The 19,125-nt window shown below is 40.0% G+C and overlaps 1 protein-coding gene across 3 annotated transcripts in view; it reads right to left on the reverse strand.

Moving 5' to 3' along the window:
- SMYD3 (SET and MYND domain containing 3) overlaps nt 1-19,125 on the reverse strand; it is a 1,053,751-nt gene that overhangs the window by 109,466 nt on the left and 925,160 nt on the right. The gene's annotated exons all lie outside the window — the stretch shown is intronic.

The raw sequence follows: 19,125 nt of genomic DNA on the forward strand, positions 1-19,125 counted from the left end.
TTCACTGAGGACTGGCATTTAGAGCATTTCATATCAACTCTCACTGGGCTACAACACAACTTTCATCTGCAGGCAAAAATGAAAAGAGCACTAGCCTGGGAGTGATAAGTCCAGGCTCTGCCATGAACTATAGGACCTTGGGTCAATCTCCCCTCCCCCTCCCTGCTTGAGTTTCCTTGTCTTTACTTTAAGGACGTTGGCCCAAGTGATGTCTGAAGTCCCTACTGTAGCATTCTCCACCTGTGTATGGGCTTCCTAGCCAGATAACATAATAGTCAGGATGGCCAGCTCCCTTTATAACAAATAACAAGGAGACAGGAATACACATTCCCTAGATGTGCTGGAGACAAAACTTTGGATAATCTACCTGAACTGTACGCCTGTATACCAGAAGTCAAATTGCAAATCCTTGTACAAAGTCTGCACTCACACAATTCTCACCAGAAGACCATTTGTTAGCTGGTATTTTACAGATTACATTACAGAGAATGTCAGTTCTCTGGAAGGTACAGAGTTTGTTTGTTTTTAGCCTACAGAAATAAATGAAAACTTTCAGATCAGTGGGGCTACAAACAGAATCAAGAAACATGTTTGCTCATCCAAAGTTCTTTAGCCAATACATTCCAGGTTTAGAGCCACACTCCAAGTGGGGCACTAGCCAAGGCAGAGATTAATGGTCACTCCATGAGTTCTTTTGCACAAATGGAAAGGTGCCATACTTTGGCCAAGGCATTCAGCAACCTATGCAAGTCTTCTGAGGCCCTGGCCTATTCCCATTTTCAGAGACAAAGCATGAGTCTCAGTGACATTTGCTCTCATATGTTATTCTGACACAGTGCTGGCTGATGCTGCCCTATATGCCTCTCCCAAGAGGGCCATTAGCAACCTTAAGTTTCCATCAGTCAGAAATGTACCTGTCATACAGCTGGCTTTCCTGCATCACTCATGCAAAGGTTGCCAACATTTGGACAGAGACTAGGGCAGCATTTTTCATTCAGTTGAAGCCATGTTCAATGTTTCCTTGTTTTTCCATGATTGAAGGTCAAATCCTGAGGCAGGTGATTTTAAAAATAAAACCCTTGCGAAGGGAGCAGCTGAAAGGACACTTTAATCAGAGAGCACTAGATAAGCTACGGTGAAGCCTCCTACCAAACCAGACCCCAAATCAGCCACAGAAACAAAAGGATCATAGGTTATAGAAAGGACAGAGCATGACGGCTATGCCTCAGAAGTAGGAGGTTTGAAACTGGAAACCTTACAAGACATTGTGAGGGAGTAAGGCTTGTTTTCTCCATCAACAAAAGCTAAGAATTTGCCATTGTTTGGGATAAGCAGACAGAACCCTCACTTTGTGTATCCTCATGCTTTAGAGACCTGTTTTCAGATGCCTATTCTCTATTATTATTATTATTATATACTTACATACCAATTCTCTAATGTATAGGATGGGGATACAGGGAGTGTTACAGTAGAAAGAGTGATTCATCACTTTGGAGTCATAGGCCCTGAGTCTACATACCCATTCTCTTACGACTTGTTTAGGCTTAGGCAAGTTATATAAACTCTCTGGGCCTTGGGCCTCTATTCCCCTATTGGTAAAATGAGAGGATTAGACCCCAAAGTTTACTGGAGTATGGTAGACTGAATACTGAAGTTGAAGTCAGAAAGACAGGTTCTGAGGTTACTTCTGATGCTTATAAGCATTGTATGCTTGGGGATTAAACAAGTTTATCTTTCAGAGGCTCTATGTCTTCATCTATAAAATAGGACCAGTAACGCCTGTGAACACCTGTCTAAATGGGTTGCTTTGAGGCTTCTGTGAGATGATGCATCTAAAGTGCTTTGAAAAGTTGTCATTCACTATTATTAATTTTTTTTTTGGTGAGGCAATTGGAGTTAAGTGACTTGTCCAGGGTCACACAGCTAGTAAGTGTCAAGTTCCTGAGACCACATTTGAACTCATGTCCTTCTTGCTTCAGGCTGTTGCTCTATCCACTGCACCATCTAGCTGCCCCATTAATTTGTTTTTGGTGTTTAATTGTTTCAGTCGTGTTTGACTCTTCATGACCCCATCTGGGGTTTTCTTGGCACAGAGGCTGGAATGGTTTGTCATTTCCTTCTCCAGCTCATTTTACAGATGAAGAAACTGAGGCAAACAGGGTGAAGTAACTTACTTGTCACATACAGCTAGTAAGTATCTGAGGCCAGATTTGAATTCAGGAAAATGAGTCTTTCTGACTTCTGGCCCAGCACTTTATCCACTGTGCCACCTAACTGCCCTACTATTATTAGTAGTGAATTATTAATACTAAATCCTAGGATTAACAAAGTGTGTCACCCTGTTTATTGAAGGTCTGGGGAAGATCTACCTAATCAGACCCAATATCTTGTGAGTATCTCTGTGGAGGTCTATTTGCTGATCAAGTGATCAATCATTTAGATTATACATCCACTGAATAGAAGCTGTGACTGTTTTATTTAGGCCTGGCTCATGCACTGAAATATTTCTGGGTTGAAACCTATGACTAAAAGAGGGGCATGCGTTGATCACTTACTTATTACTATGGGAACCCCTCCCATATTCCCTGGCATCAGGCTGGGAACTAAACTTATAAGAAATTAAGAGACCATGACATTCTGGAACGAGTGCTGGAGAAAGAGTGAAGAAAGGTGGGTTCTCATACCCAGGTAGTCACAAGCTAACTATGACCCTGGACAAGTCATTTTTCTTGCTCCCCTCCCTCCCCCCCCCCCGTCATTTGTTTACTCCCTGTAAATCAGGGAATCAGAACGGACAATCACCAAGGTTCCTTCTAGAAAGCTATGAAATTCTTAAGTTTCAAAGAACCTAAATAGCTTCCTTTCATCTCTGGAGGTAGGGAGAATTGAAAGACCCCAAACCCTCAACTGCCACAGGGAAGGCAGTTGTTGGACTCCTCAGAGCCAGGAATGGATGTGTTGACAGTCTTGTGAGACTGCCAGGCCATGCTTTCCAGCTCCAGGAGTACAAATAGTTTGAATAAGCAATTCATAATTTGACTACTTCCCCAAGCAAAACCCTGGTGTCTGAAAGAGAAGCCCTCCTCCACTGCCCTGGCCCACCCATGTGCAAGCTTCTGTCATCCTCCTACTGTGTGGGAACACATGGTGCTCTGGGACAAAACAGCCTTCTGTTCAACAACAAGATTCCCATGCCTTTAACATCCTCAGACGAAGACAGGATTGGCAGAGGAGCAGTGGGCTGGGGAATGCAGGAACCAAATAGTGAAGAATATAGGTCATTCTAACTTTAGATGCGAGTAGCCCCACAGCTGCAAGCTCACAGCATCTTGAGCAGTCAGCCATTGCAAGTGCACGCTGGAATCAAGAGAACAGGATCTGAAAGTTTTTACACCCAAGCTCTCATTTCCTTTTACCTAGATGGCCCTTAGGTAGAAGCAATTCACAGACTTCCTACCAAAAATTATATTTGGGATGAGTGTGTTTACCAGGAGCTAAGGTCTACAAGGTTATTCTTCAAGTATATAACTCTAAAAGCCCTTTCCAGCACATGTGGTGCTTAATAAATGCTTCTTGACTTAACTATATAAAGTGTGCCAAACTAGGAAAATCAGAAATGTGAAAATTGAAAGCTGTCGAGTTAGTGTGGTTGTTGCCTTATGTTTCTATCTTTATTTTTAGTGTTTAGCACAGTATTTCATACATAGTAAGCACTTAAAAATGCTTCATCCATTTGTCTATTCATCCATCCATGCATTCATTCATTTATTCATCACCTCACAGAAAAATTGTCTGTGTACAGTGATTCATCCTAATCCTTCTTTAGTTTGCAAGCTCTGCTAGTGTTCACTGTGATTCAGTCACCATTATCTGCTGAGGTGAAAACCCCTTTTCCCTATTAATACTCTCCATTTCCTCTTCCCCTTCCACATTAACGTTCACCTTTCCATTACCTGTCTCCCTTGCCTTCCATTATGGCTTCTGAAAACCTCACTCTATCTTTAACAAGCTTCCATTCTAGACCTCACATTCTTTCCATCTACTTTCACTTATGGAATATTGACTCTCCAGGAGACTCACTGGCTACCTTCTCCAGGACTCAATACTTCTTTCATGTCCTTGACACGCTGATCCAGTAGGAGTAGGCAGTCTCTTGTTGTTCATTGCTGTTCACATCAAAGCCATCAATTTGCCCACATCACTCAGCAATATCTCCTTTTGTGAGCATCACTCCGTTAATCTATATTTCCTGGTTCAAACCCTTGTCATCATGATCTATGGCCTCTGATTGATTCTCAAAATTTCATTCCTCCAGGAGTTCAGTGTCTGGTACATAATTTTCTTCTTCAATCTTTATACTTAGAGATATTTGTGTGTGTGTATGTATATGTGTGTATATACATATACATACACACACAAACTTATGTATGTATACATTCACATATATCTATGTATGTATGTATACATACAAATACATACATATAGATATAGAGATAGACATCGATATAAGGCAGTTAGGTTGCACAATGGATAGAGTGCTGGGCTGAAGTTAGGAAGAGTCCCTTCCTAAGTTCAAATCTGGCCTCACTTACTGGCTATGCAGCCCTAGGCAAGTCATTTAACCCTGCTTGCCTCAGTTTCCTCATCTGTAAAATGAACTAGAGAAGGAAATGGCAAACTACTTCAGTACCTTCACCAAGTAAACCCCAAATGGGGTCATATTGAGTTGGACATGACTGAAATAACTGAACAACAACAGTATATACTGCAAGAGTGGGTAACCTGTGACAGGTTCCTCACCCCTGGCTATCCTGATACCTTCTCAATACCTTGGCCTCCCAATTCATCAATTCTCTCACCTCTCATAACCTTCATTCCATCTCAGCCACCAATAGGAATGATCACATCTGAAATTTCATTATCACCCATGAATACGATTAGATACCTCAATGATCTTGAACTCTGAAAGTCCCCTCTGATCAAAATCCCTTACTCTTTCCTTTTGACCTGTGCCTAACTCCTTCTAAACCTATTTTTCATCCTCACTATGACTTCCACTTCTTTGCCTCTTCCATTCTATCTGTCCATCATCACTTCTGTTGTGGTCTCACACTTTCCTTCCTTCCCAATCTTGAATTTGTGAATGACTAGTTAAACTCAAGACTCATCTCTGTCCCTGGATCCCTTACTTCTTCATCTGACTACCATTCAGATCTCACTAAATGCCAATCCTTGTTTACTTACCATCACCATCTGCCTTCTTTGCCTTTCCTCATATTACTAGGGAAAATCACATGCTGACTGAATCTTCTATCTCAGTTGGATTATTTAATACTCCATGGCAATTGTGTTACTCTTCCCTCATTGAGAATAATACCTTCTGCAGCAGCCATTTTAAACCTCTTCTCTCTCTTCTTGGTAATCTTTCACTATTCCTTGTAGTAGGTGACCTAGCCTCCTACTTTAATGAAATAGACAGAGGTCATTCATTGTGAATCCCCTTTTCTCTCATTCCATACCTTTAAATCCCTCTACATTACTCTTTCATTTTCATTTCCCTGGTTTCAAGTTTTGAGGAAGAGGTGGCCCTTTCTCTTTGACAAGGCTAATGCCTCTATCTGTATCCTTGATTCTTTGCCCTTTTTCTATTTTATTTGATATTTCCTTTTCCGCTGGCTCTTCCTTTGCTTTCTACTATCATGAGCAGGTCTTTTTACACTTCAAAAAGTTTCAGCTGTACCTGTCATTCTTTTAAGCAATCAGTCTCTTGTTCATGGCTAAACTGCTAAGAAGAGTCATCTACACTAATTGTCTTAATTTTCCCATCTCCTGTGGTTTAACAACCCTGGCAATATGTTTTCCAGCTTCATCAATCAAGTGAAACTGCTCTCTCCAAGGTTACCTTCAAAGCTCAGCTCAGGTGTCATCTCCTTCTCAAAGCCTTTCTTGACCCTCCACAGTTGTTAATACTCTTTCCTTCTCCAAACCCAACATATAAGGATATCTTGTATATCCCTATCTGTGCATATGTTATACCTCCATCTCCAACCCTATGTAATCTCATTGAGGACCAAGACTGCTTTTCTTTTCAATCTATTTCTAAAGTACCATGCTTTACATGTAGAGTGGAATAACATCTTACAAGGGGAGTCAGAAGCTAAAGAAGCCACAAAAGGCTAAATTGGGATGTAGTCAACATTCTCCTTGAAAATCCCTTAAATCCATCCATAAAGTACCACTGTTACTGCTGTTGTTAAATCATTTCAGTTGTGTTTGACTCTTTGTGATCCCATTTGGGTTTTTCTTGGCAAAGATACTGGAGTGGTTTTCCATGTCTTTCTTCACCTCATTTTACAGAGAAGGAGACTGAAGGAAACAGGGTTAAGCGACTTGCCCTGAGTCACACAGATAGTAAGTGTCTGAGGTCAAATGTGAACGCAAATCTTCCTGACTCCAGATCCGGAATTTTATCTATTACACCACATCACTGCCCATGGACTATACAGAATCTTTAAACAGAGGTAGTTTGGAATGGATTGGAGTATCTTTAAAATAAGGGGCTCTCTATCAGAGTGCATCGGAATCTGAGAATGTAGCTATGGTAACAACTGGATGTAAATTTAATTTTTCAAATAGCCACCTAATCATTCTTACTGTGGCTTGTAGCATGTCTCCTGGATTCCTCCCCATTCCCTCTCTTTCTCACTTCTCCTTCACCCAGACCTGGTAGTGGTACATTAGAAAAGAAAGACAAAGAAATAAAGCACATGGATCAGTTTGGGGTCAATGGTAAAGGGGGTTTATCTTGTGAGCAAATGTTTTAATAATGATTGGACTATGATCACTCCTTGCCAAGTCTGGCACCAAAACCAAATTGTGTGTGTGTGTCTGTGTGTGAGAGAGAGACAGACAGACAGACAGACAGACAGACAGAGATGGAGAGAGAGACAGAGAAACAGAGAGAGACAGAGAGATAAAGAGACAGAGATTACTGAAGAAATGTGAGAAAATGGAGAAAAAAATTGATAGTTAAGTTATTACTCAGGAGAGAGGCAGGAACCAAGAGTAGAAGACTTAAACAGAAGAAAATAAAAATAGGTCAAAATTTACCTGGAAGGAAAACTAATGATTAGGGGAAAAATATTCTTGAGAGGGTTTCATACAGAAGTGTGATTAAGCAGGTTATCACACCCCCACATAACTATTTCTTCTTCCTGCTTCCATTTATCAAGAGAAGACACAGGGAAATCCAAGGGAACACAGCAGGAACCTTCTAGCTGACTCAGGATACTAGGAAAGCTGATGGATGCTGTACCTCTCATTACATCTATCAGACTCTGCAGAATGAATAGACTCATCATGGATATGATGAAAAGGAAATTCTGGCATTACTCAGTGCAGAAAGATGCTGCTTATGCTGCTGAAGTATACGGGGGAACTAGGACCAAGTAAAGAAAGAGCAGATTCACATTTCCCATCTTAGTCAAGCTCACTGCAGGGCACACATTTAATGAGTGGAATGGTAGATGGAATTTCTACATTATTCAATTTTTGGAGGAAAGGGAATGATGCAGTGAATGGAGAGCTGACAGTTCTCTAAAACTGCACATTGTAGAGAAAGGGACATCCTACTCACATAGTTTTCTTACCTGGCATTACTCTGTACCTAGGAAATCATAGATTCTGGTCCTATCCCCTATTACAGGAGTGGAGAACCTGCATTAAAATTTTAATCTCTCTCTCCCTCCCTCAATGCCCCCCCCCCCAAAGGTCTGTTAGTTGAATTCCTATAAGGTAAATGCCAACTGTAGGTCAGGGTTGGAGCAGACCTGTACTTTCATTAAGCTCAGGGAAACTCCAGGTAAGAAAACTCCTTCTACCAACAGAGATCAGTATCTGTTCTGCAATTTAAAGTTTTACGGCATTTCCTGAGACACTGAGAGATTAAGTGCAGTGCCCTGTGTCTCCAACCAGCAAGAGTGAAAAGCAAAACTTAAACTTGGATCTTCTTCAGTTTAAGGCTGACTCTCTAACCATTATACCTGATGCCCTCCTCCACTTTGGATATTTAATAAACACTTATTGAGCAGGGATCAGGCACTACAGGTATCCTGGCACAATTTCCAAGGAAAGGAAAAACAACAGGAATAACAAATCACCCCCCACCCTCCCAATTACAAAAGCTACTTGTGTTGTGTGTAATACAAAGGCATACCAGGGAGGATTCTTGTCTGGACCCCACTGGGAAGATCTGTTTACATAACTCAGATTGCTCTTATCTTTAAAAGGCAAAACTGCGAATGTTGTGATTAGTCATAAAAGGATCCCTCTGCAAATTATATAGCCTGGCTCACCAATCTAAAAGCCATTGACTTGGATGTCTGCCATAGAGCCAGGTAGCTCAGGGGATAGAGCGTTGGACCTAGAATCAGGTAGATCTGAGATCAAATATGACCTTGAACAGTTAATAGTTGTTTAACGCAAGTCATGCAACTCCTGTGTGCTTCAACTTTGTCACCTGTAAAATGGAGAGAATAATAACATCTACCTCCTAGGGTTGCTGTGATAATAAAATGAGATATTATTATGCTATATAAATTCCAGTTATTATAGATAAACTTGACAGGTAGGCAATATATAATATATATCATATGTAATATGTAATAACATTATGATATAGTGTAATACATTGTAACAATATACTATCTATAATTATAATATAACATTTACATGTTAATAATATATTATTACATACATGTATCTATCTATCTATCTATCCATCTGTCTATCTAGTCAGGGAATATAGAAAGACTATAATAAAAAAAATCCAACCACAGAATAAGAATGAATGAAAGAAAAGCAGAAAGTCTTTGTTTTTTTATTTTTAAGCAGGTCCTGGATAAGCTCTGTCCTTTCTGAGTCATCGGTCCTGAACAAATGATTCCAATTCTGAGCATCAAGGTAAATGCAGGACCTCGTACAATAGTATTGTCTTCTGGATCTCCTCAGATTCACGTCTCTTTCAAGGTGAGACCCCTAGCATCAGCGCCTACCTTCACACATAGCTGAACACAATGCATTATACTTTATAATATGACACACCAATTGGAGCTTCACAGTTGGTTGCTGGGTGAAAAAAAGGTTGCTCAAACCTCAAGATGGTCTCTGGCCAATTAAAAAAAAGATCTGCAAATGAAGACCCCTGCAAACCACCCCCTTCACCTTAGCACACTATTTTTTTTTTAAGCATCTGTTACCTATTGGTCCATAACAACAAATTTTCCTTGGCATGTTTTTTCTAGTGTTATTTGTTTCTCCTGGGGGAGGGGGCACTTTTAACCATCTAACCATTTAGCCTCCCAGGCGGCAGCTCTTGAGGGCCCAGGTGAAGAAACCTTCCAGTGACTACTCCAGCTAGCTATCTAATTCTAGGCTGTGTTAAATGGTTGGATGGGCTTTTTTTTTCAGGGCACATTGTGGGTACCCATCCTCTGAAATATTTGAAATTCAACCTCACAAATGACTAAGCAATGAATAGCAGAAGACAAGCCAGCCTTACCAAGCAAACAAACAAGATAACACAAGTTGCTTTTTTCCTTCTCTGCTGTCTTAAAGTGGGTGTGCAACCTGCCTGCGGATCTGTCTCCTGAGTAGGCCCCCTGCATGTCCATAGCAGCATCACCAGCCACCCCTACTGGGCAGATGCTGTAAATCATCAAATGCATTTTTTAAAAACCCTGAGAAAATGCTGGGCTTAGTTAGAGATCACCCTCTGGTTCCATGGTTAAGGCTGGCTCAACTAAGTGATATAATTTGAAATGTAAAAATAAAAATAAAAAAATCCCTCTGTGACATAACCCTTTCCTCTCACACTAATAATCAGCATGTAACAATTTGTTGAGAGGTAGGTAGGAGGCTGCTGCCCTCAAGCTACAGTCAAGATTACAGTCCACTAAAAAGCATATATGAAAGTGACTACTTGTGCCCAACAAGGAGGCATAAGGAGTATGGACTTGGGAATCTGAAAGCCCTCAGTTTGAATCCTGATTCAGAGACCTTACAGGCTATGTGACCCTGGACAAGTCTCTTAACCTCTTTTCAGCCACTGATTCTTCACCTATAAAATGTAGATCATAATAGCACCTACCTCCCAGGGCTGTCATGAGGATAAAATGAGACAATATTTGTAAAGTACTTTGCAGACCTTAAAATGCTACACAAATGTTGGTTATTACTATCCAGGTGGTAATGGCATGCTAATATTGGCATTTATCATTTACCAGACATGTCACCTCTTACCAGGAGAAATTCTTTTTCATTAAGGTTTTGAAAAACTCAGAAAAAAATGCAAATATGTTGGTGAGTAACTCAATTTTATCTATTCATATCTTATCAGGAAATGATTCACTGGTTTAGTAAGCCAGTTACATAGCAAAAACCATAGGCATGGCACACAGATTAAAGTTTGAGATTGTGGTTAGGAGTTAGAAAAAGTCTAGAAAATGGAGTATTGCTTAGGAATGAAGACCTGGTGTAGATTAGAGTGAGGATCCCTGAGCATCCAAGAGCTCCAATTCAAGAGAATGAAGGTAAGGGTTGGGGGGGCATATTCCATAGTAGAATTTGAGGATATAACTCACTCTCCCTGAGGTTTGGGATCAGACTGTTCCATGAACAAATAACTAGTGTTGATTTCACTCTTCCCCCCCAACCCCTTCTCCTTTTTCTTAAAAAATACAGTGGGAGGCAAAGAGAAGAAACATTATAATAGGGTATGTTGAAGGGAAAAAGAAACCTAACAATCAAAATCATGAATATGAATGGGATGAACCAGCCCATAAAATGGAGGAGGGAAGCAAAAATGAATCAGAAACAAAAACCAACAATTTGTTGTTTACAAGAAACACATGTAAAACATAAAGATTCATCAGAGTTAAAATGAAGGGTTGGAAAAGAATTTATTATGTTTCAACTGAAGCCAAAAAAGCAGGGGTAGCAATCATGATCTTAGAGAAAAACAACAGTAAAAATAGACATGTTAAAGAGAATGTTATATGACATAAATGGGAGATTAGACAAAGGGGCTCAATCCTTGGAGGAGAACCAATGTTCTCTGCCTGCTACATATCTATGTGGAGGCTCAGGGACCCTGGTTCCAGAAATATGAGATAATTCTAATAGTGTCCATCCCAATGCTTCAGAACATATGCAGTGATTTTTTGCTGTCTTCTCACTGTGTTTTAATGGACTGCTGAGCTTAGAGTTCATACAATAGGCTCCAATGGAGGATCTAGATCTCTTTCTCTCTCTCTCTCCCTGATACCATTAGAACAGCTGTAAGCCTGTAAGTGAGGCAGCCTCTCTTCTACCTGGTCACCATATATTCTTTGAACCTAGATAAATGGGTGCCACAAATGACCTTGTAAGCATTCAAAGGTCAGAAAAGCCATTGGAGGACCAGCAATAGGAATCCACAACAAATTCTGCTGTGGCAATAGTTATTGATCCTGGTGAGCCAGCACAACCCTAAGGAGTGACCTGCTTAATGTAATCCAGGAATATGTTGACCCTGCAGCTGAGACACCATGCACTGCAAAGCAAGGAAGGAACTTGTCCATTGGCTGTGGCATACTCAGAAGTGAAATGGAAGGAACATTTTTTAGCCACTATCGTAAGTTTCAGCCCACTCTCCCCAAGAACAAAGCTGGTGGGGGAGAATGGACACCCAGTTTGGGAAGGTTTTTTTGTTTGTTTTTGTTTTCTGCACTTTAAGTCTTGATATGTCTTTCCATTAAGTATCCTTTTGTAAAAAGCTAATTGATTTTTGTTGGATATCAACCATCAAGGAATTATCAATGGATAAATTAATATGGGAGAACTAATCACTAGTACTGATGATGTTGAGAACATATTAATTGGGTGAACGATATCGGGGAACATGATAGGGGTTCATAGGGGATACAATTCTCATGGTCCTTCAGGGTTACTCCTAGAATTCTGGAGGTGGAGAACAGCCTTTTTTTTCTGGGGACCCAATCTGAGTGGGGGTAGTTTTGAATCCATATGTGCTAGAATTAAATATATGTGTCTAATGGCACAATACTGAAATACTTAAAGGAATAAATAATTCTTTCTGACCAGAAAGTTGGAGAATATTCAGGGGCTGAGCCCCTTGAATAGCCAGAGTACAAGAGAGATAGGAGATAGGAAGAGGGAGGAGACAGAGAGGGAGGGGGGGGAGAGGCAGAGAAGAAGGGAAGAGGGAGAGAGTGAAACCTTAATGAAACCTTATAATCACATAGAGTTTGGGGAAAATTTCTGGCTTAGTACAAACATGCAAATACACAAAATATGACTTTTAAATTGAAGATATAATTCTTAACAATAACTCTAATGACATAGACACACAAGCATTCTTACAAATAAGTTGGAATTAAGTTACTTCTCCTTGAGTCCTACGGAGCCACAAGGCCCCAGAGATCTCCCCACTCCAAACATAGCAGAATGAGGGAGAGGAGCGCTGTTCTTTGTCTAGGTGTTTTCTACTTTTTCTCAAGAGACAGATGGAGAAGAGGACAAAAGTCTGAAGGGCCTCATGAAAGCTCTGTTCATCCTTACATTCTTTCTATTACTTTCAGTCTAGTCACATAATTACCTTTCTTCTTTTAATAATCTGTAATAAGGCTACTCCTCAGCATTATCTAGGAGCCACAGACAAAAGTTATTTTTTATTCATTCCCTGAGCTCTATTAGTAGTCACTGGGTGGTCACTATGGTTGTCCCCTTTTAAGGTATCAAAATAGTATTAATTAATACTATCATTATTAATAATATATCATTATAATTAATATAATTATATTATAATTAATATATTAATTAATATAGCTCTTTGAGATTTATAAAATGCTTTACAAATATTATCTCATTTTATTATTACAACCACCTTGGCAGGTAAATGCTATTATTATCCCCATTTTACAGATGAGGAAATTGAGTCACATAGAGATGAAGCGACTTGTCCAGGGTCACAGAACTAGAAAGTGAGGCTGGATCTGAACTCAAGATCTTCCTAATACCAGGTCCAGAGCTTTATCCACTGCCCCACTTATCTCTGTTAATGAGAGAAAGTTATTTTTGATATGCAGTCACAAGACCCTTTCCTTCCCCCTTTTTTTCCCTGAGACCTATTATTCTGGCTAAGGATAGAGGCAGTACATATGTTTTTATGGCCTCCCCCACCTTCCAAATAGCTAGAAAATAATGAGGTGTCAGTCAACAATGATGATATTGCCAAAGATTTCTAAGAAGACAGGCTCCAAACAATGTGGTGGAAAGGGCACTAAAAAATATAGGACATGGAAAATGGCCTGCTTTGAAAATTTGCCAACTCTCCCCCCAGAGCCCAGAAACATTAAGACAATATGTTTCCTGACACAACCCGGTTTGCTCATGTCTGTTGCTTTATAAGTGACCTTGGGCATGCACATGTGTATGCGCACACATGCACATGGACATACACACATCTGTAATGAAAGTCACTAAAAATAGAGAAAAGAGGATTTTGTATATCTGTATATAACTCACACATATTTTTATATAAATATATATGTATATATTTGCAGTCTCTGGATCTCTACTATTACAGTATTGCAGTATTACGAAGAGAATACAAAAAAGATCATGAAATTTCAATTGAAAGCCATTTTGAGGGGTTCTTCAAGAACCCAAAGTTAATAATCGACTTACAGGATCGTCAAGATGACTTCCTTTTTTTCTTCAAGTCTCCTTTTTACCACCACATGGCCTATTAATACTTCTACCATAATGTGGACAGGGATGAGGGCATGGATGATCCCAAATTTATTATTCTGGTTTGGCAGTTTAAGTAATGGAGTTGTTTGATCTGTCTTTTAATTCTAGTTTCTCCCCTCTGTTAAGTATTTCCTATATATACTGAATATAGCTTGCTTCCAATATGTTTTTTTTTGTGTATTAGCTCCTCCCTTAGATTATAAGCTCCTTGAGATTAGGGACTTTCTTTTGCCTCCTTTTGTGTTCCCAGAGTTTAGCACAGTGCCTCATACTTGGTGAGAGCTTAATAAATGTTTGTTTGATTGATTGAGAAAGTTTAAAATATGGTAGGACCTTCTGTTAAGGCATTGTATGAAGGGTACTGTTGGTCAATGCTATCAAACTCAAATAGAAATGGAAGCCACTAATCCATACATATGGATTCCTGCAGTCTATATAGTGACATTTTTATAATATTATACAATCTATCTTTTATTGTATTTCTATTTATTTTCTTAAATATTTCCCAATTACATTTTAATCAAATTCCAGTGGCAGTTGGGAGTGTTGAGTTTCTGACACCTCTGTGTAGACTATTCTCCTAGGATTCTGGTTTATGGTACTCAAATTTATCTGTGATTTTATCATTGTGAAAATTCACTTCCTTCAACATGCAGATCACAGCCTTTCCATATTCACCCAACCCCTTCAGTCCTTGTCTGTGTCTTCCTATGATCTGAAGTCAGAAGACAATGCAAATTCCAAATCTGTGTAGCGTTGAGCAGTCACTTAACCTTTCAGTTTCTGAATGTGTAAAGTGAAGAGGTTGGGCTAGATGTGAACTTTTTAGTTCTAATACTCTGATCATGATCCAGTGGGCCATAATTTTGCCATAGTGGTATTGAGGCGGGGGCATTGGGGGAAGGGCTTCTGTCATACTAGGGACATTATTAATTTTCTCTTGACTACTCAAGGATAACAATATTAACTTGGTCCAAAGTAACTGAGTCACTAAAAGGGCTGATAAAATGCTGGGCACCATTTGGAGGGGACTGGAAACAATCAGAAACATTAGTGCTTCATCTAAAAAATTATGGGGTTGGACTAGACATGTAAGTTCTAAGTCTATGATGTTTTATCGTACCCTTGCATACTATTCATGATATTTGAGTTTCTTGTCATTGAATCTCAACAAAAAATTGAGGAAGATACATAAAGAATATCTAAAGTGGTATTTAGGGTATAGGCATAGGAATGGGGGAAAGACTGCATCAGTTTGTTTTTTCCTTCCTTCCTTCCTTCCTTCCTTCCTTCCTTCCTTCCTTCCTTCCTTCCTTCCTTCCGTCCTTCCTTCTTTCCTTCCTTCCTTCCTTCCTTCCTTCCTTCCTTCCTTCCTTCCTTCCTTCCTTCTTTCCTTCCTTCCTTCCTCCCTCCCTCCCTCCCTCCCTCCCTCCCTTCCTCCCTTCCTTCCTTCCTTCCTTCCTTCCTTCCTTCCTTCCTTCCTTCCTTCCTTCCTTCCTTCCTTCCTTCTTCCCTCCCTCATTCTCTCTCTGTCTCAGTCTCTCAGTCTGTCTCTCTACTTGATCTCCTCATCTTGCCCAGGGTGGAAGTGCAGCAGCCACTCATAGATACGATCTCACCACTGATTGTCATGGGAACTTTGCTCTCCTCTGCCTCTAACCAGGGCTGCTTTTTCCCTCCTTAGTGGACACCCAATCAGTTTAATCCACTACAGCTCGGAAACTCCCAGTTCAAGTCATCCACTAGGCTCAGCCTTCCTGGCATCAAAAATCACAAGCATAAGCTACAATGTCCAACTACTAACTCCTTGTTCTTAAAAGACTTTTAAGACTGGGTGAAAAAATTTAGAGCTCTAACTTTAAAGATGAGGACACTGAGGCCCAGAGAAGTGTGTTGACTGATCCCAAATCACACAACTAGCCAGTGATAGATCTTGGCCTAGAAACTCAGGTCTCTTGAGTTTCAGTCCATGACTCTTCTCACTGAGCTACATTGCCTTTCTCACATCATCTTGCCTCTAGGAAAGCCAAAAATGGATGTGATAATAACAATAACTCACATTTAAGGTTTGCAAAGTGCTTCAAAAGACGCTGTCTCTCTCAATAGCTCTGGGAAGTAGGTATAGTTATCCTCATTTTTGTAGTTGAGGAAACTAAGTCTCAGAGGGTTTAAGTGCCAGTCTAAGGTCAGAAAGTTAGTAGGTATCTTAAGTTGAATTTTAAACCCTGATCTTCTTACTGAATCCTGTACAGGAGGCCCCTGGACCTAGATCAAGGAATACTTGTGTTCAAGTCTGGCCTCAGACAAATACTAGTTGAGTGATCCTGGGCAAATCATTTCACCCTGTCTCCATTTCCTCAACTGTAAAATGGAGATAATGACAGCACCTCCCTCTCAGGGTAATTGTGAGGATCAAGTGAGATAAAATTTGTAAAGCACTCAGCACAGTACATGGCACATGGTCGATATTTAATAAATGCTTGTTTCCTTTGCTTATCCATTATGCTGTGATATCTATAAAATTACCAATGTGATCATGGCTTTGTTCACCTGGTTTTGGAATATATAAATGAGGAGATTCACACGGAAGATTCAGCTTCAGAACAGACAAAAAGGAAACCCCACTTCACATGTTGTGCTGCAGATCTCTCTAGCATATAAGAGAGGGGTAGAGACTGAAAATACAAATAATTTCACAAATGATTTAGAAAATTTCAAAGATATCAACTCCATAAGGGGTGATTATAGAAAAGTAGGACATTTGAGGGTACATCTTTCAACCTGCAGCTGCTGACAGAAAAGATGGCTAACATGATCCACAGTACCTGTTAGTGGCAATTCCAACATGGATGGATAATGGGGCTGACTCTCCCAGAGAACTTGAAGTCATCTTGGGGAACATCTAGGTCAGTCCTCTCAATTTATGGTAGCTTACTTTAGATCATAGAGCAGATTAGCAGCTGAGCCAGAATCTAGAAATTACGTCTCCTGATGCCTGATCCACTGTCCTTTCCATTCCAACACATCATTTTATAGCATGACAAATCTTACATTTTCGTGTTTCTTGCACTTTAATGCTTCCATTCTACTGTTTGGTCTTTTTCAAAATTCCCCCCTCCCCTGCATTAGAATGGGAAGTCCCATATTATGCTTTCTGGCTTAGCTCCTCCATAAATTCTATGTTCCAGAAATATTAGCTCACATGCAACACACAATTCCTTCCTCCAACACAACACATCTATCCCACAGGACTAAGAGTGTTGTCCAGCAGCACTGCTAAGTCCCACTGAGGCACTTTTCTCTGAGAGAAAGGAAGTTTCTGAGCCCCAGTAGCTATCTGTCAAGTCAACAAACATTTATTAAGCTCTAACTATGTGGCAAGTACTGTTCTAAGTCCAGGAATAGAAAGAAAAGAAAAAAGACACTTTCTGATCTCTAGGAGCTTATATCCTAATGGAGGAGATGCCATGTAAAAAACTAATTAGATACAGATACAAAGCAGCTGGAGTATTGGGCTTGAAATCAAGAAGACTCATCTTCCTGAATTCCAATCTGCTATTTTTTTTTCTGAACAACTTTTTAAGAGTAACTCCAGCATCGTATTGGGTCAGATAGGTGGCACGGTGGATACTGTGTTGGCCTCAAATTCAAATCTGGCCTCAGATATTTCCTAGCTTTGTGACCCTGGGCAAGTCACTTAACCCTGTTTGCCTCAGTTTCCTCATCTGTAAAAGGAGCTAGAGAAGGAAATGGCAAACCACTCCAGTATCTTTGCCAAGAAAACCTCAAATGGGGTCATAGAGAGTTGGACACGACTGAAAAATGACTTAACAACAATAACAATAAAGATACAAGATATGTAAAGAGTAGGGAGGAGGTTCTCTGACAGGCAAAGTTGTTAGGAGCTTAAGGAACTAAGAAAGGCCTCTTGGAGTAGGTGGAATTTAAGCTGAGGTGAAATCAGAGAAACTAAGAGGTAGCAGTCACAGGGCAGAACATCCCCAGATGTGGGTACAGAGATACAAAGATGGGGAACAGAGTTTGTGTTGAAGTAATTGCAAGTAGTCCAGTATTGTAGGAACATAGAATTTATGGAAGAGGTAAGTAGTAGGATCCAAAGAAGAAATTTCTAAAATTCCTTTGACCAAATGGTTAAGAGCTGGGCCTTAAATTCAGGTTTTCTGGCATCAAGTTTAATGTTCCTTCCAAATCTCTGTTGTCTGTATATTAGGTCTGATTGAACTGGAATACAATGAGTGTCTTTTCATAGTCACATATGAATGTGACTTTACAGCCTTAGGTGAAACCAGCTTCTAGTAAAGAAAGGAAGAGAGAGAAGAAAGCACTTACTGTGTTCCAGCCACTGTACTAAACTAGAGTTTCCCAATATTATCTCAGAACAACCTTTTGAGGTAGATACTATTGTTATCCTGATTTTACAGTTGAGTAAACTGAAGCAGACAAAGGTTAAATGACTTGCCCAGGGTCACAAAGCCAGGAAGGTCCCAGGGCTTAATTGTATGCAAATCAAAGAAGGGGAATCACCCATACTCTCTGAAAGAGGGCATACAGGTAAGAAGAGGATATAGTGCTGATTTAATGGTACCCTCTCCTTTTGTTTTATGGGTTGTCATAGCCAGAGAATTCATCCCAAAGTGGTAACCCTGCTGGTGATGAGCCAGGTAGATGTAGGATGAGCATCATAAAAAAAAAATGTACACACTGATGAGATGTACTAATCTATTGGAATATTGACATACTATATCTCTAGCATGGTTCACTAAGGCATATATAAAGTTGTTACTAAGGAGGATTAAAATTAGATGTTATTATTTTATCTTCCTTTTACAACTGCTGTGCCTTTTCACCCTTTGTCTCTTTCCAGATAAAAGAATCTGCATGCTACAGAGCATTTTGAATAGATTTTCATATTAAGTTGTACATGAGCGTGTGGTATTGGGGGGGAGATTGGGAGGTTACACCTTTTCTAGAAAAAATATTCATTTAGACCTTCTTGAGAGCCTACATTTTTAAAAGTCAATACCAGGCTTAACCCAAGGCCGTTGATAAAAGGCTCAAGCTCCTTTGAACCAGCCCAGCTTTACAAGGGCCATCTGCTCTTGAGTACATTGCTATACTGCATATTTCCATCTTGCTATCCTAAACACATTTAAGTTGCTGACAGATTAATGCTCAGCTCAGTTGGGGTATGCATTCTTCAGTTCTTACACATGCTCTTATAAGGAAATGGAACTCAGCTAGCACTTAGTCACGATGGTAGGGGGAATGTTGTTGTGCTCCAGACAGTGCTCT

This window comes from Notamacropus eugenii, chromosome 2 (genome assembly GCF_028372415.1).
Source record: "Notamacropus eugenii isolate mMacEug1 chromosome 2, mMacEug1.pri_v2, whole genome shotgun sequence".
In the NCBI taxonomy this organism is placed as follows: Eukaryota; Metazoa; Chordata; class Mammalia; order Diprotodontia; family Macropodidae; genus Notamacropus; species Notamacropus eugenii.